This window comes from Bubalus bubalis, chromosome 9 (assembly GCF_019923935.1).
Source record: "Bubalus bubalis isolate 160015118507 breed Murrah chromosome 9, NDDB_SH_1, whole genome shotgun sequence".
Lineage (NCBI taxonomy): Eukaryota > Metazoa > Chordata > Mammalia > Artiodactyla > Bovidae > Bubalus > Bubalus bubalis.
The window spans coordinates 87,300,762-87,325,796 of NC_059165.1; the positions used below are offsets into that span (position 1 = coordinate 87,300,762).

A 25,035-nucleotide genomic window follows, 5' to 3' on the forward strand; every position below is an offset into this window, starting at 1 on the left:
AATGTATTCTGTCTTCCATAAAGTAAGAGGTGCTGGATTTTTCCAACTATCATATATTTTCAGTATTGAACTATATGACTGCATTTAGTTGACTCAGTGTTTTTTGTTTTTTAGTTACTGCTGAATTGAATTCTCTGTAGAAAGAGTTTCTTTCTTTAAAAAGAAAATGTGCTGTGCATTTCTATCAAAATGCCTGTCCAATATATTCTTAGCATTTCCCAAATGCAAATAGAATTAAAACAGCTGTACAATTTTGTATACTAGGTGATATTTGGAACTGCATGATGAGGCATGACTATTTTAGATACAACAAAATTTGCCTTTGACCTTTTGAATATTTTACCTAGTCCTTGTCCTTTTCAAAATGACTACCCATTTTTAGTTCCAAAAGTTTGCTAGGGTTAAGCTATATTCTTATATATCCAACCTATTCTTGTTAGGGTTATGTTCTAAAGTTCAAGGCACTATGCTGCTGCTGCTGCTGCTGCTAAGTCGCTTCAGTTGTGTCCGACTCTATGTGACCCCATAGACTGGACTATGCAGCCCACCAGGCTCCCCGGTCCCTGGCATTCTCCAGGCAAGAACACTGGAGTGGGTTGCCATTTCCTTCTCCAATACATGAAAGTGAAAAGTGAAAGTGAAGTTGCTCAGTCGTGTCCAACTCTTAGTGACCCCATGGACTGCAGCGCACCAGGCTCCTCCATCCATAGGATTTTCCAGGCAAGAGTACTGGCTGCTGCTGCTAAGTCACTTCAGTCATGTCTGACTCTGTGTGACCCCATAGACGACAGCCCACCAGGCTCCCTTGTCCCTGGGATTCTCCAGGCAAAAACACTGGAATGGGTTGCCATTTCCTTCTCCAATGCATGAAAGTGAAAAGTGAAAGTGAAGTCGCTCAGTCGTGTCAGACTCTTTGCGATCCCATGGACTGCAGCCCACCAGGCTCCTCCATCCATGGGGTTTTCCAGGCAAGAGTAGTGGAGTGGGGTGCCATTGCCTTCTCCACTATAGTAGCCAGTTAAAATTATAATACCGTGAAATTTTTTCCCAGATTTAGGCCATCTCCCCAAACACTTTCAGAAAAACAAGCAATGCAATGTGGGTGGTATTTCCTTTTCTAGACTTTTTTGTTTTAAAACACTGCTAGGGAGTACAAGTGTATGGGGAAAGCATGTGCTAATTATTTTAATTTAAACAGAATCGCATTTCAGTTTAATTGATATAATTAATTTTTTAAAGTCATTTTACTAACTATAGCTGCAGTGAATCTTTGTCTTAGAGTGGCAGCTTAGTACAGTGATTAGAAGAACATATCAGGAGACACACTTGTGTGGGTTATAATTTCAGCTTCATTTTTTTGCCAGGTGTAAGAAACATCCCTATATATGGTTTTCTTCTGTACTAAATCATGGTAGTATTACCAACTGCATAGATATTGTGAGGTTTAAGTAAATTACTTTCTACCTAAAGAAACTAAAGACCTATATATAGAAAACTATAAAACACTGGTGAAAGAAATCAAAGAGGACACTAATAGATGGAGAAATATACCATGTTCATGGATTGGAAGAATCAATATAGTGAAAATGAGTATACTACCCAAAGCAATCTATAGATTCAATGCAATCCCTATCAAGCTACCAACAGCATTCTTCACAGAGCTAGAACAAATAATTTCACAATTTGTATGGAAATACAAAAAACCTCGAATAGCCAAAGCGATCTTGAGAAAGAAGAATGGAACTGGAGGAATCAACCTACCTGACTTCAGGCTCTACTACAAAGCCACAGTCATCAAGACAGTATGGTACTGGCACAAAGACAGAAATATAGATCAATGGAACAAAATAGAAAGCCCAGAGATAAATCCATGCACATATGGACACCTTATCTTTGACAAAGGAGGCAAGACTATACAATGGATTAAAGACAATCTCTTTAACAAGTGGTGCTGGGAAATCTGGTCAACCACTTGTAAAAGAATGAAACTAGAACACTTTCTAACACCATACACAAAAATAAACTCAAAATGGATTAAAGATCTAAACGTAAGACCAGAAACTATAAAACTCCTAGAGGAGAACATAGGCAAAACACTCTCTGACATACATCACAGCAGGATCCTCTATGACCCACCTCCCAGAATATTGGAAATCAAAGCAAAAATAAACAAATGGGACCTAATTAAACTTAAAAGCTTCTGCACATCAAAGGAAACTATTAGCAAGGTGAAAAGACAGCCTTCAGAATGGGAGAAAATAATAGCAAATGAAGCAACTGACAAACAACTAATCTCAAAAATATACAAGCAACTCCTACAGCTCAACTCCAGAAAAATAAATGACCCAATCAAAAAATGGGCCAAAGAACTAAATAGACATTTCTCCAAAGAAGACATACAGATGGCTAACAAACACATGAAAAGATGCTCAACATCACTCATTATCAGAGAAATGCAAATCAAAACCACTATGAGGTACCATTTCACACCAGTCAGAATGGCTGCGATCCAAAAGTCTACAAGTAATAAATGCTGGAGAGGGTGTGGAGAAAAGGGAACCCTCTTACACTGTTGGTGGGAATGCAAACTAGTACAGCCACTATGGAGAACAGTGTGGAGATTCCTTAAAAAACTGGAAATAGAACTGCCTTATGATCCAGCAATCCCACTGCTGAGCATACACACTGAGGAAACCAGAATTGAAAGAGACACGTGTACCCCAATGTTCGTCACAGCACTGTTTATAATAGCCAGGACATGGAAGTAACCTAGATGTCCATCAGCAGATGAATGGATAAGAAAGCTGTGGTACATATACACAATGGAGTATTACTCAGCCATTAAAAAGAATACATTTGAATCAGTTCTAATAAGGTGGATGAAACTGGAGCCTATTATACAGAGTGAAGTAAGCCAGAAAGAAAAACACCAATACAGTATACTAACGCATATATATGGAATTTAGAAAGATGGTAACAATAACCCTGTGTATGAGACAGCAAAAGAGACACTGATGTATAGAACAGTCTTATGGACTCTGTGGGAGAGGGAGAGGGTGGGAAGATTTGGGAGAATGGCATTTAAACATGTAAAATACCATGTATGAAACAAGTTGCCAGTCCAGGTTTGATGCTTGATACTGGATGCTTGGGTCTAGTGCACTGGGACGACCCAGAGGGATGGTATGGGGAGGGAGGAGGGAGGAGGGTTCAGGGTGGGGAACACATGTATACCTGTGGCAGATTCATTTTGATATTTGGCAAAACTAATAGAATTATGTAAAGTTTAAAAATAAAATAAAATTTAAAAAAAAGAATAATTTTAGCTCTCCTTTAAAAAAAAAGAACATTTATAACAACACTTAGAACCTAGCAAGAGCTATAACAGGGTTACTGTATATACTATATATATACATATTTGTGTATGTGAGCTATTAACATAGAAAATGCTTTTAAGGTTTATGATTTAAGAACTCAGGTATTTTCAAAAAACATGTAATAATGTATAAATCACAGAAAGTAAGTATAAACATAAGGAAGGAAAGAAACCAACTTTTGAGTGCCTAACATGTGTGAAGCATATATGTTATGTTACATAGTTTAACTTTCAGAGTAGTATTCTGAAGTATGATTATTTCATTTATCAAATTAGAAAACTGAGGGTAAAAATTTATTGTTTCAAGGTCTCATGCTAGTCACTGGCCTAGATAGAATTCAGATAATGATCTGAAAAATGCCAAAATGTATCTATTATTTTCACCATTCCACATGAACAAACCTTGGCTGTATAAAATGTAACATTTTAAAATTGGTGTTTATTAAACATCAATTAGGTAAAATATCATGGTTTTCTTGTTCAGCTTCTATTTCATTCTAGTATTTTTATAATAATGGGGATGTTCACAAGGAGGAATATTTCTTTCCTATTCTCCTTTTAACTTTCAAACAGAATTGCATTCCTTATAGTTTTTTCACTTCCATTTCCCCCTACACCTATAGTTCCAGCCACATCAGGGACAGAGAGATAGAGTGGAAAACCCTTGCATTCCTGTTTCAGGGACACCTAGAGGGTGACACAGAAATATGAATTCAGAAATCACCAGTTGCTGGGTGGATAGGATAGATTTAAAGAATCTCGTCTCAACACGAGGTGGAGTCTTTCACCACCCTCTGAATCTGGCACGGTCATGTGACTGGTTGTGGTCAATATTAGCAAACATACCATGTCAACTCACTGAATTGTGAGAAATAATACATGTTTGTTGTTTTAGTCAATAAGTTTTGGGATGGTGTGTCATGCAGCAAAGGCTTTCAGATACAGTAGACATGTGCTAGACACTTTGCTTGTCACTTTGAGGGGTTTAGAGACAAGTACTTGTCACTACCTTTTCACTACCCTTATGGATGTCATAGTTGAAGGAGGAAGTCAAGATAAAAATGTCATAAAATTTGTCACAAGAACAAATGATTAAATAATACCTCATCCTAGTACTAGAAAAGATAATCACAGTAAAACAAGCTCAAATTCACCTTGTATTAGGAATCTATAGAAAACTTTTTTTCCTAGGAATCTCAAAGTCAATGTAAGAAAAAGAGAATATTTTCAAAGAATTTTGGAACTAAATTTTTAAGGCACAAGCAATCTTAGTCTAATTCTCACACTCTGCAGATGGGAAATGGAGAGCCATGTCGGTGCAGGAGCCTCATCCATCCAAGAGCTTAAATTTCTGTATATGGGTGCCATTAGATGACTGCCTTTGGATGATGGAAGAAATCTTTCTCCTTTTGCCTACACCCAAGTCCTTTAGGGAAACCCCCCACTCCACCCATCTGACCAGGCCCTGGACCATGGTATTCCCTACGGTAGGTGGAAGAGCCAGCACCCCCATCCTAATGCGCTGACAGGTTCAGAAGCAGAGAGCAATGCCCTTACTGCTCTTCAAGTCATTTGCTTAGGAACAGGCAAGAGATGGTCTCCTGGGACAAACTTTAGATCCTTTCAGCAGCAGGCAGGAACAGTGCCAAGGGTGTGCGTATGGAACAGCACATTAGGGGTGCCCTGGCTTTGGAAGATGCAAATTCAGTTCAGTTCAGTTCAGTCGCTCAGTCGTGTCCGACTCTTTGCGACTCCATGAATCGCAGCACGCCAGGCCTCCCTGCCCATCACTGTCTCCCGGAGTTCACTCAGACTCACGTCCATCGAGTCGGTGATGCCATCCAGCCATCTCATCCTCTGTCGTCCCCTTCTCCTCCTGCCCCCAATCTCTCCCAGCATCAGAGTCTTTTCCAGTGAGTCAGCTCTTCGCATGAGGTGGCCAAAGTACTGGAGTTTCAGCTTTAGCATCATTCTATCAGATCGGTACTCCAGAATTCCGCGCCAGAAGCTTAGCCCCACCCCCAACCCCCGCCAAGATCTCCCAAGATTCCGCGAGGTCGGGTTTCAGCTGCTGGGCCTCTCTGGCTTGGTTCCACCATTCTCTGAGCCAGTTCTGAAGCTCCGTTCCTCTTAGCCCATCCTCTCCAAAAGAAAGAAACAAAAAAAAGTTTCTTAGTAATTAAGTACTTTATTCACTTGTTTATCCTCTTCAGATTCCTTACTGTGGATTATAAATTTTTACAGGGTCTGTTTACGGCTTTCCTCAGCAGCCTTCTGTCTTGTCCCTTCCTCCCTTTGTCGGGCGTCTCAGCGCCTGGCCTGTACTTACTGTGTCCTGTGCTGGGGACTCGGAGAAGGCAATGGCACCCCACTCCAGTACTCTTGCCTGGAAAAATCCATGGGCAGAGGAGCCTGGTAGGCTGCAGTCCATGGGGTCGTGAAGAGTCGGACACGACTGAGCGACTTCACTTTCACTTTTCACTTTCATGCATTGGAGAAGGAAATGGCAACCCACTCCAGTGTTCTTGCCTGGAGAATCCCAGGGACGGGGGAGCCTCGTGGGCTGCCGTCTATGGGGTCGCACAGAGTCGGACACGACTGAAGTGACTTAGCAGCAGCAGTGCTGGGGACTGGCAGCCCTTTCCTCTCCTTGACCAGCCCATGGACTGTGAAGCTAATGCCTAAGACCTAGGGCTCCACACGTGCACCGGCTTCCTTCAACGAATTGTGCATAAATTTTGATATGTATATATGTATTTTTTTTTTCCCCCAAAGAAGTCCCCAAGAATTGGTGAGGAAAGTACCTGACTCCTGCTCTCCACTTGGTGTCTCAACCTACTAGAGGTAGGAAGCCTCAGGGTGGGTCGGGGTGAACAGGGGAATTAGAGGAAGGAATATGTGAAAGATTTAATGGTTCTGCTGCATCGTTAGTGATTTGGCTTCTTATTCCATGCTATAATTCTACAGCTTTTTATTTTATTGTTTTGTAATGTTTTCAAGTTTAAATTAAATCATTTCATAGCAATATAGTTTAAAAAACAAAAGCATGTATTTAATGAAAAAAATAAATGCATCATGTTTGTTAGTCAATTTTAATATTGTAGGTTTGACTTAAAATGTTTGTGGACATTTACCATCCACCAGGGGCACAATAGTGAATCACGTTGACATTCAAAACCAGAGAACACATCTGCTTAAGAAGCCTCCCCGTCCTAAAACTTAATAGTTATTTTAGGACTGTGATCAAAGACAATGATTTAATACATATAGCTACAAAGATCAGTTTGCTTATCACTCCAGAAATATGACTTTTCATTTCAGTTATATAATTGTTTTCATCAGTATTAATTTTTCTCATTATGACTTTAGATTTTCTTGTATGTATACATAGAATGAATCAATGGCTATTAATGCATTAGCAAAAGGGGAATTGCTCAGTTACATAGATTTTATGTCAATGTCATCAGTTTGCTTGAAATAGAAACCAGTAGATTCTAACAATGGTTCCATTTTTTAAAATCCAATTCATGGAAGAAAGTAAAGCTTTCAGAAGTTAAATCTGTGAAAAGTGACATTATTAAAAAGAGATATGACTTTATTTAGTAGTTAAAATGGTGTTAAAAGAGTTTCTTGTGTGTTGATAATATGAATAGAGATTTTGGTAGCTCAGAACATTATAGTGAAAAAAGGGTTATTAATAAATTAAAGTGTTTATGGAACAGAAATCACCTTGAAATTGTTTGAGGTGTATAATGCATCCAAGTAAGTGGAAATGCACTACCAATCTTCATACAAGCAAAACGTTAAAATCTGTAAGTCACGTTATGTATGGTAACTGGACTTCAAATTGTTTCCTAAGAAAGCCATATTGTATAAAATAAATACTTCAGCATGACTTTGTTTCTCTCTGCTACCCATCATCAGGCAAATTTTAGAAATACTGAATCTTTGGAGAATATTTAAATTTCAATCTAAATGTTCTACAATAGTGTAGACCATTACTACAAAATAAAATCTGGTTACATTTTAAAAACAAATTAAAGGTCTTTAATAAAAGTACTCAGCACCAAAAATTTAACTTTATCAAGTTGAATTTTTGAAGACAAAGCTTGCAAACAGAGCAATTGAAATACATCCCTGTGACAGCAAGAGAGGAACTAAAGAAATTAGATGATGGGAATTCAGCTGAGGTATAGGATAAATTTTGAAATTCTATAACTGTGTTTTGGAGTATCTTATGAGAAGAACATTTGATTGAATTTCTGTTTATAGTTGTATAAATTGATATTCTGTTCTGGAATGGGTTGAAATTCAGAAAGCCTATGATTCTTCAGCATCTAAACTTGTTAAATAAATTTTAGGGACTTTTTTCCTTAATCATTATTTTAAAAAGACTAATTCATGTGGCAACAAAATATTTCAGAAATTATATAAAATTGTTTTCACTCTCAAAACTGTCCTGATGTAAACGAGAACTATATGGTCATCCCATATATAAGGTAAGAGAAGGTTGCCTGAGTGTTCCCCCTAGAGTGATGCAAGTGTGTCCTGCAGGTATTGGCTTAGCCACTGGGAATAGAAAAATGAATAAAAACTTTCTCTTCCTTCCAGGAGCTCACACTCCAGTGGAACACACACAAAAAATCATAAGTTAGTGTTAACTGGTTTTATTTTGGAGCTGGTGAGACAGAATCGGGGGTTTAATGGCTGGAGTGGGTATTACAGGGGTTTTTGGCAGTTTGATTGTAGAGTAGAAGGTAGAGCTGCTAGAAACTTGAACTTACAGCAGTGTATTTCTAAAAGAAGTTCCTCTGAGATGTCAAAGAAAATTGCACCTGATGGAGTTAAATAGGCAAGGTAAACTTATTAAGAGTATTGCAAGAGGGGAGAGAGCTTGAATTCAACTCCGGTTGAAAAAAAAAAAAAGATGGGAATGTTTTTAAACACTGAGGTGCTGACTTAAAAAAAAATGCACACCATGAGAGTTGTGAGTTGAGTTTTATTTGGGACAAAATGAGGACTATAGCTCAGGAGACAGCATCTCAGATAGCTCTGAGAAACTGCTCCAAAGAGGTAGGGGGGACCATCAGTGTATATGTGATTTTGGTGAAGGAGGAGTACATGCAATCAAGCACTTTTTTTTGAGATTTTTTTAAAATTAATTTTATTTTTTATTGAAGGATAATTGCTTTACAGAATTTTGCTGTTTTCTGCCAAACCTCAACATTAATCAGCCATAAGTATACATATATCCTCTCCCTTTTGAAACTTCCTTCCATCTACCTCCCCATCCCACTCATCTAGGTTGATACAGAGCCCCTATTTGAGTTTCCTGAGACATACAGCAAATTCCCGTTGGCTATCTATTTTACATATGGTAGTGTAAGTTTCCATGTTACTCTTTCCATACATCTCACCCTCTCCTCCTCTCTCCCCATATCCGTAAGTCCATCTCTGTTCTCCATTCAGTTCAGTTCAGTTCAGTCACTCAGTCGTGTCCGACTCTTTGCAACCCCATGAATCGCAGCACGCCAGGCCTCCCTATCCATCACCATCTCTTGGAGTTCACTCAGACTCTCGTCCATCGAGTCAGTGATGCCATCCAGCCATCTCATCCTCTGTTGTCCCCTTCTCCTCCTGCCCCCAATCCCTCCCAGCATCAGAGTCTTTTCCAATGAGTCAACTCTTCGCATGAGGTGGCCAAAGTACTGGAGTTTCAGTTTTAGCATTGTTCCTTCCAAAGAAATCCCAGGGCTAATCTCCTTTAGAATGGACTGGTTGGATCTCCTTGAGTCCAAGGGACTCTCAAGAGCCTTATCCAACACCACAGTTGAAAAGCATCAATTCTTCGGTGCTCAGCTTTCTTCACAGTCCAACTCTCACATCCATACATGACCACTGGAAAAACCATAGCCTTGACTAGACAGACCTTTGTTGGCAAAGTAATGTCTCTGCTTTTCAATATGCTATTTAGGTTGGTCATAACTTTTCTTCCAAGGAGTGCTGCCCTGTAAATAAATTCTTCAGTACCTTTTTTCTAGATTCCATACATGTGCATTAGAATACAATATTTATCTTTCTGCTTCTGACTCACTTCACTCTGTATAACAAGTTCTAGGTTCATCCACCTCATCAGAACTGACTCAAATATGTTCTTTTTATGGCTGAGTAATATTCCATTGTGTATATGTATAACTTTTTTATCTTCATCTGTCGATGGGCATCTAGGTTGCTTCCATGTTCTAACTATTGTAAATAGTGCTTTAATGAACAATGGGATACATGTGTCTTTTTCAGTTTTGGTTTCCTCAGGGTTTATGCCCAGGAGTGGGATTGCTGAGTCCTATGGTGATTTTATTCCTCATTTTTTAAGGAATCCCCATACCGTTTTCCATAGTGGCTGTATCAATTTACATTCCCACCAACAGTGCAAGAACCTTTCCGTTTTTCCATACCCTTTCCACCATTTATTGTTTGTAGACTTTTTGATGGCAGCCATTCTGACTGGCGGAGAAGGCAATGGCACCCCACTCCAGTGTTTTTGCCTGGAAAATCCCATGGATGGAGGAGCCTGGTGGGCCGCAGTCCATGGGGTCACTAAGAGTCGGACAAAACTCAGCGACTTCATTTTCACTTTTCACTTTCCTGCATTGGAGAACGCAATGGCAACCCACTCCAGTGTTCTTGCCTGGAGAATCTCAGGGACAGGGGAGCCTCGTGGGCTGCCATCTATGGGGTCACACAGAGTCGGACATGACTGAAGCGACTTAGCAAGCAAGCAAGCAATTCTGACTGGTGTGAGGTAATGTCTCATTATAGTTTTGATTTGCATTTCTCTAATAATTGAGGATCTTTTCATGTGTTTGTTAGCCATGTATGTCTTTGGAGAAATGTCTAAGTCTTTTTCCCACTTTTTTTATTAGGTTGTTTGTCTTTCTGGCATTGAGTTGTATGAGCTGCTTATATATTTTGAAAATTAATCCTTTGTCAGTTGTTGCATTTGCTATTCTCCCATTCTGAGGGAGGATGCTGCTCCAGCTTTCTTATGCTTCCTATTTGCATGGAATACATTTTTCCATCTTCTCACTTTAAGTCTATATGTGTCTTTAGGTCTGATGTGGGTCTCTTGTAGACAGCATATATATATGGGTCTTGTTTTTGTATCCATTCAGCCAGTCTGTGTCTTTTGGTTGGAGCATTTAATCCATTTACATTTAAAGTAGTTATTGATATATACATTCCTATTGCCATTTTCTTAATTGTTTGAGGTTGGTTTTGTAGATCTTTTTTCTTCTGTTATATTTCTTGACTATATAAGTCCCTTTAACATGTGTTGTAAAGCTTTGGTGGTACTGAATTATCTTACCTTTTGTTTGTCTGAAAAGCATTTTTTTCTCCATCAATTTTGAATGAGATTCTTACCAGGTACAGTAATCTCGCTTGTAGATTTTTCCCTTTCAGTACTTGAAATATATCCTGCTATTCCCTTCTGGCCTTCAGAGTTTCTGCTGAAAGATCAGCTGTTAAGCATATGGGGTTTCCCTTGTATGTTACTTGTTGCTTCCCCCTTGCTGCTTTTAATATTCTTTCTTTGTGTTTAGTCTTTGTTAGTTTGATTAGTATGTGTCTTGGCATGTTTCTCCTTGGATTTATCCTGTATGGGACTCTTTGTGCCTCTAGGATTTGATTGACTGTTTCCTTTACCATGTTGGGGAAATTTTCAACTATAATCTCTTAAAAATTGTTCTCCTACCCTTTCTTTTTCTCTTCTTCTGGGACCCATACAATTCGAATGTTGGTACATTTGTTATGGTCCCAGAGGTCTCTAAGACTGTCCTTAGCTCTTTTCATTCTTTTTACCTTATTCTGCTCTTCAGGAGTTATTTCCACTATTTTATCTTCCAGCTCACTAATTCATTCTTCTGCTTCAGATATTCTGCTATTAATTCCTTCTAGAGTATTTTTTAATTAATTAATTTAATTGGAGGCTAATTACTATGCAATATTGTACTGGTTTTGGCCATACATTGACATGAATCAGCCATGGGTGTACATGTGTCCCCCATCCTGAACACCCCTCCCACCACCCTCCCCATCCCATCCCTCAGGGTTGTTCGAGTGCACTGGCTTTGAATGTCCTGTTTCATGCATCGAACTTGGACTGGCTATCTATTTCACATATGGTAATATACATGTTTCAATGCTATTCTCTTAAATCATCTGACCCTTGCCTTCTCCCACAGAGTCCAAAACTCTGTTCTTTATATCTGTGTCTCTTTTGCTATCTTGCATATAGGGTCATCATTACCATCTTTCTAAATTCCATATATATGTGTTATATACTGTATTGGAGTTTTTCTTTCTGGCTTACTTCACTCTGTATAATAGGCTCCAGTTTCATCCACCTCATTAGAACTGATTCAAATGCATTCTTTTTAATAGCTGAGTAATATTTCATTATGTATATGTACCACAGCTTTCTTATCCATTCATCTGTCATTGGACATCTAGGTTGCTTCCATGCCCTAGCTACTGTAAACAGTGCTGCGATGAACATTGGGGTACATGTGTCTCTTTCAATTCTGGTTTCCTCGGTGTGTATGCCCAGCAGTGGGATTGCTGGGTCATATGGCAGTTCTATTTCCAGTTTTTTAAGGAATCTCCACACTGTTCTCCATAGTGGCTGTACTAGTTTGCATTCCCACCAACAGTGCAAGAATGTTCCTTTTTCTCTGCACCCTCTCCAGCATTTACTGTTTGTAAACTTTTTGATAGCAGCCATTCAGACCAGCATGAGACGATACCTCTTTGTGGTTTTGATTTGCATTTCTCTGATAATGAGTGATGTTGAGCATCTTTTCATATGTTTGTTACCCATCTATATGTCTTCTTTGTAGAAATGTCTGTTTAGTTCTTTGGCCCATTTTTTTATTGGATCATTTATTTTTCTGGTATTGAGATGCATGCTGCTGCTGCTGCTAAGTTGCTTCAGTCGTGTCTGACTGTGCAACCCCATAGACAGCAGCCCACCAGGCTCCCCTGTCCCTGGGATTCTCCAGGCAAGAACACTGGAGTGGGTTGCCATTTCCTTCTCCAGTGCATGAAAGTGAAAAGTGAAAGTGAAGTCGCTCAGTTGTGTCTGACTTTTAGCTTGTATATTTTTGAGATTAATTCTTTGTCAGTTGCTTTGTTTGCTTTATTTTCTCCCATTCTGAATGCTGTCTTTTCACCTTGCTTATAGCTTCCTTCATTGTGCAAAACTTTTAAATTTAATTAGGTCCCATTTGTTTATTTTTGCTTTTATTTCCATTACTCTGGGAGGTAGGTCATAGAGGATCCTGCTGTGATTTATGTCAGAGAGTGTTTTGCCTATGTTTTCCTCTAGGAGTTTTATAGTTTCTGGTCTTATGTTGAGATCTTTAATCCATTTTGAGTTTATTTTTGTGTATGGTGTTAGAAAGTGTTCTAGTGTCATTCTTTTACAGGTGGTTGACCAGTTTTCCCAGCACCAGTTGTTAAAGAGATTATCTTTTTTCCATTGTATATTCTTACCTCCTTTGTCTAAGATAGGGTGTCCATAGGTGTGTGGATGTATCTCTGGACTTTCTATTTTGTTCCATTGATCTGTATTTATGTCTTTGTGCCAGTACCATACTGTCTTGATAACTGTAGCTTTGTAGTATAACATGAAGTCAGGCAGGTTGATTCCTCCTTCTGGAGTATTTTTAATTTCAGTAATTGTGTTGTTTGTCTCTGCATGTTTATTTTTTAATTTTTCTAGGTCTTTGTTAATTGATTCTTACATTTTCTCCATTTTGTTTTCAAGGCTTTTGATCATCTTTATTATCATTATTCTCAATTCCTTTTTAGGTAGTTTGCCTATTTCCTCCTCATTTATTTGGACTTCTGTGTTTCTAGTTTGTTCCTTCATTTGTGCAGTATTTCTCTGCTATTTGTTTTTTTTTGTTTTTGTTTTTTTTTTTTTTTTGAGTTATTGTGTTTGAGGTTTCCTTTTCCCAGGCTTCAAGGAAAGTTGAATTCTTTGCTTGAAGAAGGTTGAATACTCTCTTCCTTTTAGTTTCTGTCCTCCTAAGGTTGGTCCAGTGGTTTGTGTGAGCTTCTATAGGGTGAGATGTGTGCTGAGTTTTTGTTTGTTTGTTTTTCCTCTGATGGGCAAGGCTGAGTGAGGTGGTAATCCTGTCTGCTATGATTGGGTTTGTATTTTTGTTTTGTTTGTTGTTTAGATGAGGTGTCCTGCAAAGGGTGCTACTGGTGGTTGGGTGATGCCAGGTCTTGTATTCAAGTGGTTTTGTTTGTGTGAGTTCTCACTATTTGATACTACCTAGGGTTAGTTCTCTGGTAGTCTAGGATCTTGGAGTCAGTGCTCCCACTCCAAAGGCTCAGGGCTTGATTTCCGGTCAAGAATGAAGATTCCACAAGTGGTTTGTTATGGCATTAAGTGAGATTAAAACAAATATCCAAAAACGAGAAACCAAAGATGAACCCCAGACAAATGGCAGTTACAAAGTCAGGCAAATAATAATTAAAATAATGAAATATATACATATACATATACACCCATGAGCAAAGTGAAAACAGTCCAACAAAAATAAAGTACAGTAGACTGACCTGGCGAACAAAGGAAATCAAAAATTGTACTTCCTAGTTAAGAGCAAAACTAACTTAAGCACAAACTGGAAAACAAAACTAAAGCAAGGTGCCAAGTGGAGCCTAAAGCAATATGTTGAGAGGAAAGGAAAGGAAAGAAAGAATAGATATGCAAAGTTAAATAGAGGTGGATGAAGAAGAGTTATATACATTAAAGATTAACTTCAATGGGAGAAGAACAGTAAAAAAGGCAAACAAAGGAATAAATGTACAAAAAATGTAATAGGTTTAAAAAATTAAAATTATAAAAAAGAGAAAAGAAAAAACAGAGGAAGAAAGAAAAAAGGGGAAAAAAGGAAAACTCTACAGAACTGCAAAAGCCCAACGTAGAGGCAGAGGTTTATAACAACAATAGGAAGTGTGACTGAATATGCACATATACATATCACCCATAAGCAAAATCAAAACAGTCCAACGAAAATAGAGTACAATAGATTGACCTGACAAACAAAGAAAAACAAAAATTATATCTACCACAACAAAACTAATTAAAGCACAAACTGGAAAACAAAACTAAAGCAAATTGCCAATTGTGAAATAAAGCAATGAAAATAAAGCTAAAAATTATGTTCAGAGGAAAGGAGATAAAAGAAAGAAAAACTAGATATGCAGTGTTAAATAGAGGTAGATAAAGAAGATTTATATACATTAAAAGTTAACTGCAATGGGAAAGGAACAGTAGGAAAAGCAAACGAATAAATGTAGAAAAAATAATAATAGGTTTAAAAATTAAAAAAAGAAAAAAAAAAAAAAAGGAAAACTCCACAGAACTGCAAACGCCCAATGTAGAGGCAGAGGTTTATGACAACAATAAAAAGTGTGACTGAGGGGAAAAAAAAAGCTCAAAAGCTTAATTGGATTTCTTAGTGCCAATAAAATTGGCAACTACAACAGAGTTGTGGGGGGGGGGGACTCAGGGGACAGGGTTGGGTGGGGGGGGGGAGGAAAAGAAAAAGAAGAAAGAAATCCAAAAGAATCTACAGAAGAAGTCAAAAAATAAGAATAATAGATGTTTTTTCTTGAGTCACTGCTGTCAGAGTCTTTCCCTCACTGGGAGTCACAGTCCACCTCACCTCCCTAGGATGCCCTCCAACACTGAGCTGATCTCTGGACCTGCTGTGGGGGCAGCTCAGTTTCTAATCTGGTCCTACTCCTGTGTGTTGTTGCCTCCAATGTCCATAGCTATCAGAACTAGTGTGTTTTCTTTTGTGGGAGCTCTCAGTAGCCTTTTATATATTCCATAGACACAGAGTCTGCCTCGTTGACCATGTGGATTTAATCTTCAGCTTGTATAGCTGGTGGGAAGATTTTGGATCTTCTTCTTTAGTCACACTGCCTCTGGGTTTCAGTTGTGGTTTTCTTTCCACCTATACATATGGGTCGTCCACTGGGGTTTAGCTCCTGAGGCTGCCCTTGGAGGGCTTGGGTTTGCCCCTGTGAGGGCCAGGTGTGGAGGTGGTCCAGCTGCTTGGGTCACAGGGGTTCTGGAAGCACCAGATACTCATGGGGGTTGGCAGCTAGGGCAGCAGAAAATATAGTGCTCTAGAAGGGTATGGCAATCAGTATTGGCCAATACGCTCCGGTATTCTTGCCTGGAGAACCCCCTCCCTGACAGAGAAGCCTGGCAGGCCACAGTCTACAGGGTTTCAAAGAGTCGGACACGACCAAAGCAACCCTGTGTGCATAGATGCAAGACTTTTTTGCCTGTGGCATCTCTGCCCCAGTGAGAGCTGAACGTGAAGGTGGTTCTGCTGCTTGGCTTGTGGGGACCCTAGCAGCACCAGTGTGCAGGGACAGGGACTGCCTCTGCCGCAGGAGGTATGGCCCTATCAGTGTCTTTTTTATGAGCCTCTTATAGGTGGAGATCAGAAGGCCTCTTTGGCTAGTCTTTCTCCGCAGCTTCACCTGTTCAGGCACTTAGAGGGCTCCCTTGCCTGGGGTCCTTCTCTGTTGTTCAGTGTCTCAGGCACATAGAGGGCCGCCCGCTGTCTGGGGTCCTATTCTGTTGGTATATTCCTGATTCCATGGAGGGAGATGTACTTCTAACATCCACCTACTCCTCCACTATCTTGTTCTCATCCAAGCACATATTTTTGCAGGTTTCTGCTAGTCATGTGACAATTACTGCTAGTCACAAGGAGCAGACCATCACCATGAAGGGTTTTAGTGCTTGTCTAGATATGAGGAGATATAAGAACTGGACTAATAAAATTGGCTTCTGAAAATATCCATCTGAAGACCTGTTCTGCCACTTTTTCCAGTAGGACAGAGTGCCTCCTTTCTGCTCTCCATCCTGAACTCTTTTCAGGAGGTGTTGAAAATCCCCTTGCCAACAAAGGTCCATCTAGTTGAAGTTATGGTTTTTCTAGTAGTCATGTATGGATGTGAGAGTTGGACTATAAAGAAAGCCAAGCATGGAAGAACTTATGCTTTTGAACTGTGGTGTTAGAGAAGACTCTTGAGAATCCCTTGGACAGCAAGAAGATCAAACCAGTCAATCGTAAAGGAAATCAGCCCTGAATATTCATTGGAAGGACTGATGCTGAAACTGAAACTCCAATGCTTTGGCCACATGATACGAAGAACTGACTCATTTGGAAAGACCCTGATGCTGGGAAAGATTGAAGGCAGGAGGATAAGGGGATGACAGAGGATGAGATGGTTGGATGGCATCACTGATTTGATGGATGTGAGTTTGAGCAAGTTCCAGGAGTTGGTGATGGACAGGGAAGCCTGGTGTGCTGCAGTCCATGGGGTCGCAAAGAGTCAGACATGACTCAGCAACTGAACTGAACTTAAAATCGGCAGCTGCAGCAGCACATGATTTAAATCCTTGTAGAAGTAGATGGCAAGTTCCAGTGTATAGTTGACAGAGGTAAACTGGCGGAAAAGTACTAGAGGATGTTGGAGAATGGGAGATTGATCGATGTGATTAGACCACTTGTGTTTGCTACCTGGCTCTTATGAGAATTTTGCTCCTATCCTCCCACAGAGACTGGGAGTTAGAGACTGGGGCTCTGACTTTGATGATTACATTTCAGTAGGAGAATTGGCTCCCTGGAACTTTAGAAAGACTTCCTTGGGTTGTGAAACAGGAAGGTGGGAGAAGATTTCCATCTCAAGGAATGGAGAAAAAATTTAGAATTCTAAATTGTCTACAGTAAATTCTCTAGGAAAAGGGATTTCAGGGTCTTATATAGGCAGAAAGAAACTTAAAGTTTGGTCTGAGGGGAATATTAAGTCTCCCATTCAGTGGATCTGTAAGCATCACTGTATAACTGACTGCAATTTAAACATAAGGAAAACTCACTCATCTGGGTTCTCTCTTCATTGGTTTTCTTAGCTGGGGCAGTTTATTCTTGTCTGCCAGGTTAAAATCCTGTTTGTCCCTTTAAAGCCTAGTCATAGGACTTTGTGGCATAGTGGTAAAGAATCTGCCTGCCAGTGCAGGAGACAGCTGTTGTTTGATCCCTGGGTTGAGACATCCCCTGGAGGAGAAAATGACAGCCTGCTCCCATATTCTTGCCTTGAAATTTCCATGGGCAGAGAAGCCAGGTGGGCTATAGTCCATGGGGTCACAAAGAATCTGATGCGACTGAGCATGCGCATAAGACTTTAAGATACAGCATAAATACTTTTCATGCTGTTTTGGTCAGCTTGGGACTAGGCTCTTTCCCTTGGACAGATGGCCTCTAGGGTTCCTCTATTAGGAAAGATCTTACTTTTTCACAAATTAAAGCCAAAGGAACTGTATTTTTCTGCAAATATGATATTGACAGAATCTAACATCTGCTTTATAACAGACAGCTGCAAACAGTAGCTCCACACTAAATTTAACCTACCCACTGAATCTTAGCTGTTCCTGAGGAAACATGAATAAAACCATTGCCTTAGCTCATGCCCAAAGATGGGAAGTCTAGTAAAGACGCCAAAAATATTTTAGTGTTATTTTTATCTTTGACATTTGAAAGCAAACCACATGTACTGATGTTTTAACATCTTTACTAATTGCCTTCAGTGTGCTAAAAATCTGACTTTTAGCAATTATCTTTCCTTTAGAAGGTATTTGTGCTAATTACTGAATTCAGAGTAACCTATACAAGAATAAAATGAGGCTCTATATTATTCCAATCACATGCCTTCCTTTTCTTGTTGTACAAGTTTGCTCAAGTTCCTTAACTTCTATTAAGTTTCTCCCTGATAAAATGGAAATAATGGCAGTTCCCATGTAGGGTTGTTATGATGTTTGGGGATTGTGTATGTTAAATTCTTGAAACATGGTAAATGTCCAAAAATGTATCATTATTGATATGAAATGTTCATGTGCAGTTTGGTTATCGGAAGGGCATGCTCTTGTTTTACAACTGCAAGGCAATTTTGAATATACCCAAAGGTTTTCTGAGCTCAGATCTTGTCAGTGAATTTTCTGTATTCTTTCTCACTTTCTTAGAAGAAAAAAGAAATATTTTGAAGCTGCCAGTACCAAGCCATGACACTCAGTTATTCATTTAAGAGTGGAAGGATCATATCTATGACCTCAAAGCTCCAAAGTCAGAACTCTTCAAGAGGATACAGAGATGATGTGTATACTTGATGCAGGATTAAGCAGCACTAATACTTGGCTAAATTTTTGGTGAAGTGAAGTCACTCAGTTTTGTCTGACTTTTTGCGACCCCACGGATGGTAGCCTACCAGGCTCCACCGTCCATAGGATTTTCCAGGCAAGAATACTGGAGTGGGCTGCCATTTCCTTCTCCAGCGGACCTTCCCAATGCAGGGATTGAACCTGGGTCTCCTGCATTGCAGACAGATACTTTACTGTCTGAGCCACCAGGGGGTAGTCAGTGTCAGACCTTGAATATCTGTGATGTGATGAAGCCAAAGATGATATTGGGATAACTCTAGAAGATTTAGTCATTCATTTGTGCATGCACAACATGCATTTATTTTAAAAATATGTATGAAGTGCTTTCTATTGCTATCTAACAAGCACTGGACAGTTGTTAGAAATAAACAGGAATAATAATAAACTGATTCTTATTTAACCCTGCTAGTACCAAGATATGGTTCAAGTGTTCATGTTTTAAAAACCCATTTACTCCTTAATACTTTTCATGAAGTAAGTGTTATTGCTGTCCTCATTTTATAGATGAAAACATTGAGACAGAAGTTAAATAACTTATGCATGGTAACATTAGGTAGGGAAGTCAGGTAGTTTGGCTCCAAAGCCCATGCTTTTGAGTACCACTCCATCCTGTTCTTCTCAAGTAACAGTAAGCAAAGTGGACATGGTACTTGGCCTTCACTAGTGATGGAGAAAGAAATTAACCAAACAATCATAGTAAATATATTATTATTAAATATTATAATGGGGTAAGTCCAGGACTAGGAACTGTAGAAACATAAAGAATATGAAAAATTGAATGAAGGCCAGCATGACTGGAACATGAAGGGGACAAATGATGCACAGTATTGCTAGAGAGAGAAGATTTTTAGATCCTCTAAGCCTTATCTTTGCTGTCCCAAAGGCAGACCTGTGATCTGGTTCCATTTTGTCATTTTTTGGCTGTATGCTTTGGGGTAGGTACTTAATTCCTCTGAACTTGCTTCTTTATTTTACAAATAGAGATAATATTAGAATCTAACTTACAATGTTGCTGAAAGCAACAAATGAAATGTTTTATCTGTGGTACTTAGCATAGTACCTGGCATGTTTAAAAACTACATAACATTTAGTTATCATAATTGTCTCAAAAACTAAAAATATTTACAACTTCCAGTTCCTTATATCTTATCTAATTCTTTTTCTTACCTTGAATTGATGTTTTATAGTTTATACTCAATATTCATAGAGCAAGATGTGAGTTAAAATGTTTTCTCTTAAACAGAGTTTGATCTTGAAAAACATTTTAAAAGTTTAAAATTTTAAAATGTGCTGGTTTCTTGAGACAACTGAATTTCATAACTACATAACCTGTAGGTATGCACACATGCACATATGTGTATGTGTGTGTATGTGTGCAGACTTTTTATATCCCAGTGGGAACCAAACCTGTAAGTCTGACATAGTCCAGGTCACCCATGTTATTCCCTAGAGAACAGTTATGTTGAAGTCCCAATTCACTATCTTTACTGCTCCAGAGTTGTTAAAACAATCCAAGGAGAACCAGGCAAATGAATGAATTTCCAAATTTAGCTTTAGTGATTGTTGAGAGAAGTGACTAGCATTCTCAGGAATGCTGTGGTTTAGTGCAGGAGATTGGCAAAGTAGGTGGCACATTTTGTCCTTACATAAGACTAAGGCTGTTCGTGGGATCATACAAACTCATTGGTAATACAATTCTTCATTTATTTTGTTCCATGTAAACAGGAGAAAGGAGAATTTATCTTTTGTGATCAAGGGAAAGGTAGCAATTATGCTAAAATCACTTCTCAAAAAGACAAGTGGCCTGAGCTAACCTAGTAGCAGAGATAGTGGAAGTCTACCAGGCAGCCCTGAACAAAAGGCTTTTTTAGTGGATGGAAAAATCAGATGACTTCCTGTACAGGTTATTGCCTTACTGGGTCCACTGTAATAAAGACCTTAGGAAAAATTTATTGATAGTCAGCACAAAGTAGTAATAGGCAGAGGCAGCCAACTAAGTAGGTGAGGAGGGGGAGTCCGAGGAAATACGACACTCATAGACAAGGGAGGAGTGCTAGCAAATTGGGCACCTGGGAAGGTGCCATAACAAGATTTGGCCCAGGGCTGAAGGCAACGGCACCCCACTTCAGTGTTCTTGCCTGGAGAATCCATGGACAGAGGAGCCTGGTAAGCTGCAGTCCATGGGGTCGCTAAGAGTCGGACACGACTGAGTGACTTCACTTTCACTTTTCACTTTCATGCACTGGAGAAGGAAATGGCAACCCACTCCAGCGTTCTTGCCTGGAGAATCCCAGGGGCCGGGGAGCCTGGTGGGCTGCCCTCTATGGGGTCGTACAGAGTTGGACACGACTGAAGCGACTTAGCAGCAGCAGCAGTAGCATAAAAAAAAAAAAAAAAAAAAAGATGCCTCATTTGGGAAAAGTTCCTCCTTTCCTGATTCCTGCTGTTGAGGAAGGCCTCTCATGAAGCTATTGCCATATGTAGTCACTTCATCTCAGGAACCACTAGCGGCACTATGAAAAAACCCACCAAAAGATGGGTGTTAATTGTTTCTGACTAGGTATATGGTCTAAGAAACAAGCTGTAAAGTTCAAGAACTTGATGGTGCCTCCAGGAAGATCTGCTGATGCCTTGTCTCCCTTTCTAGTCTCTAAATCTTGAGTTCTGCAATGCAGCTGTTCACATCAGCTTGTTGTCTATATGCCAGTGGGCAAGTCGTGGGAGAGACCATGGAGTGCAGCTGAGGACCAGGTTCCTCAGTAACTGCTCCTGATCCAAGTATGACAAAATTTGCGTTTGGAATAACCAACCAGAAACTCCTAGTATCAACTTTAAGTAGTAAACATTTATGGAATGTTGGCATAGTTCCAATTAAAGTGTTCTATCTTTTACTTTGTTAAAGAGGAAAACTTTTTTTTCCGATGTGTATTTGGAAATTTCTGATCCCACTAACAGCCTTAGTTATCTTTACTTGTCCAAATTGTCTGTATAGAGTCAAACAGATCAGTCTTTTGCTACAGTTATTATTAGTAGTGTACTAAATGTTTAAATATCTAATGGCTTTCTAAATGCATGCATGCTTGCTCAGTTGCTTCAGTTATGTTCTACTCTTTGCGACCCTATGGACTGTAGCCTGCCAGGCTTCTCTGTCCATGGGATTCTCTGGGTAAGAATACTGGAGTGGATTGCCATGCCCTCCAGGGGATCTTTCCAACCAGGGTATCTCCTGAACTATACTTTAAAAATGAATATGATTTTAACAGAAATATTCTGCTCTTGGTAATATTTGATGTTCCACTAAATTGAAAATAATGGATAGTCTTGCCTTTAAAAAGGGCTGTAAGTCTATTGAGGATTTGAACTTCATTCTTTCTGAAATGTGTACTTACTGATTAATTCAATTTTGAATTGAAGTAATTTATCACTTTTATAAATTAAGTGACTTTCCCCTTTCCTCTGTCACAATGAAGTTGTTAATCTAATGGTGCTGCAATGTAATGGTCTCTCTAGAAAGAACACTTTAGGCAGTTTTATTCTGATATGCTCCTAGAGCCCAGGAAATTTGATTAATTTACAGTGCTTGTAAGAGTGACCTGTAAAATTATGAAAAGAAAAAAAGCACTCTAATTTGCCACTTTGATTGGCTTTTTATTATTCTGTCTAAAAATTCATTTGAACATTCCTGATAATATTTTAAAATGAAAAAATCGTTCTTGACTCTTATCATGACTCAGTATTTCTTATGATTTGTCTGTAATTTTTTGGAATATTATTAGTGACAATGATAGTGACCATTTTTGAGGAATTGCTATATGATAGATACTATATTTAGTAATTGATACAGAGCAGCATTTAAGTACATTGGTTTTAAGTCATAAAAATGCTATTTTTCATTGCAGCTTTAAGAAGTACATCTTCATCACAGTACATAGTTTTAAGAGTGTAGCATATTCATGTTTCAGGTGAAGCCTGTGTAATCCTTCGTAACTCAGTTTCTTTATCTGAAACATGGAGATGATAACACCTACTGTATAGGATTGTTTCTTTGATAGGGAATTTATGCACAGCAATAAGCAGGGTTTTTAGGAAATGAAATTAGTGAAAGACAGACCAAGTCTCCTTTTTTTTTAAGGTGAAATTGAGTTCAAAAGCCATTTGCTATGAAAGAGACAAAAGTAGTGTTTTGGTTTCAGTTGTTCAAATAATGACAGTACTCTTCCATTTCAGTTCTTTGACACAGCATGGCATTTGGCAAGTAGGCAATTTCAAAGTGTTAAATTACTTGTTGGAATTCACTGTGTCTAATGATATGCTGAAAACTTGTCCAGCTCAGTAGTATTAAGTTGGTTAACCATATGCCTGCTGTCTGGAGTAATTATTATATATTTAGGGCAAAAATTTATATAGCCACTATATATATGCTGCTGCTGCTAAGTCACTTCAGTCGTGTCCGACTCTGTGTGACCCCATAGACGGCAGTCCACCAGGCTCCCCCGTCCCTGGGATTCTCCAGGCAAGAATTCTGGAGTGGGTTGCCATTTCCTTCTCCAATGCATGAAAGTGAAAAGTGAAAGTGAAGTCTCTCAGTTACTGCTTATATATAGGCACTGTTAAAATACTGGAATAATTATTAATAAGCTTCTTCATGCTGAAACTGAATACTGTATGCAAAGAAGATATGATAATATTGCTATACTTTTTCAGTATAAATGTACTAAACCTAATTTTATTGAGACTCAAAATTACAAGAAGTACACAGATAATATTACCCCTCTTTTAGATTAAGCCTCTGAGGTTCAGAAAAATAACAACTGGTCTGTGTTATTTAAGAACTAAGCAGAGCTGACCAGTTGGCTCCATGTCCAGAGCTTCTTAGCCCCATTGTGTGTTTCTTCATTCTTGGAAGGCAACCACAACAAGAAAGTGACAGAAAGAAACAGAAAACAACGGAAAACAGGGAATGGGCAATTTTTTGTATACAATTGTAATCATTAAAACTACGAGCCACGCTACCTTCACAGTGTTTACAGAACAGACACGTCCTTTGGTTCTGTTCATAGGCTTTTTAATGAGGGCAGTACCTTTCCTCTTCCCGTCCCATCTCATAATTTGCTCACAAACTATAGATGGCTGATCTCGAGATCAGAGGCCATCAGTGCAGCATCCTAATCACGAGAAAGTGTGTGATGCCGTATAAAACTAATTGCGCTTTATGTTTTGCGCTTTTGGTTTCCCTTTGACTTTATAATTTTTGACTTCCATGATGACTGCAGACTTTTAAATGTTGAAATATTGTTTATATATAAGCAAGACTAGGACTGTTGTTAAGCAAATAAGAACAGGTACATCAATCAGTCACATTTTTTTCCTTCTCCTGTTGGACTAGTTTAGTTTTGGTATTTAATTATATGTAAATAGAACTTGTATGAAAAGAACATTTCCTCATTTTTAAAATTAATTTTAATGAGCTTTGAAATATTTCCACCTCAGCTTTGGTACAGACCACGAAGAGGCAGACATGGTTTTCTGAAGTTTTATTGAAACTGAGTATAGAAGGACTAAGAAAATTTAGACACACTTTTAAAAATCATTAATATTTAGGTATGTATTAGAACTGTGAACCTTATACATCTTAATTTGCATAATTAAGAAAAATAAAATTCATGACTCTTAGTACAGAATGTAAGGAATTCAGTAGATCTGTACACTCCAGCTGTGTTAACTATACTAGACTCCTTACTATTTGTATGCATAAAAAATAGTAGATATAGATAATATTATTATATTGTGATTACCTTTATTTTATTACTTACATAAGGAAAGACTCTCAATTAAAATAATTATGTAAAAACCGAGGAGAGCTAACCAAACCTTCCAAGTGAGATGATGATGCCTGACAAAATTTATGAAGAAGGGAACAAGCTCATTTCCAGGGATAAATTGTTTTGGTATTGTTTCAGTTGTTGGTAGCCTAAAAAACTGCATTTAAGTGTTGTGGAGTGTTTTTGTAAGCTGACACATGCATAACACTCTTTTGCCTCTCTTGTATTTGATGCTAGTATACTTAACTTTATCTTGATTTACGAGTGTACAAAAAATATGGAGTATAGCTATTGGGGGAAGCAATGTAATGTCAAATAATCCAATTAATTAAAGAAAAAGATCTGATCTGTGACTTTGGAAAATAGCAAAATGATTATTTGTTATTCATTATTGATCAACTGAATGTATTTGATTCATTTAAATCCAGGCTAAAGGGGAAGCAAGTGAGATAAAAGCTGAGGAGACTATAAAATAATCTGTCTCTAGAAGATATAAGTAAATGCAGGAATGTTAGATAGTATCT

At 38.6% G+C, this 25,035-nt stretch overlaps 1 pseudogene; it reads right to left on the reverse strand.

Moving 5' to 3' along the window:
* Positions 1-5,351: 5,351 nt before the first annotated feature.
* Positions 5,352-25,035, reverse strand: part of LOC102416258 — a 42,519-nt pseudogene continuing 22,835 nt past the window's right edge.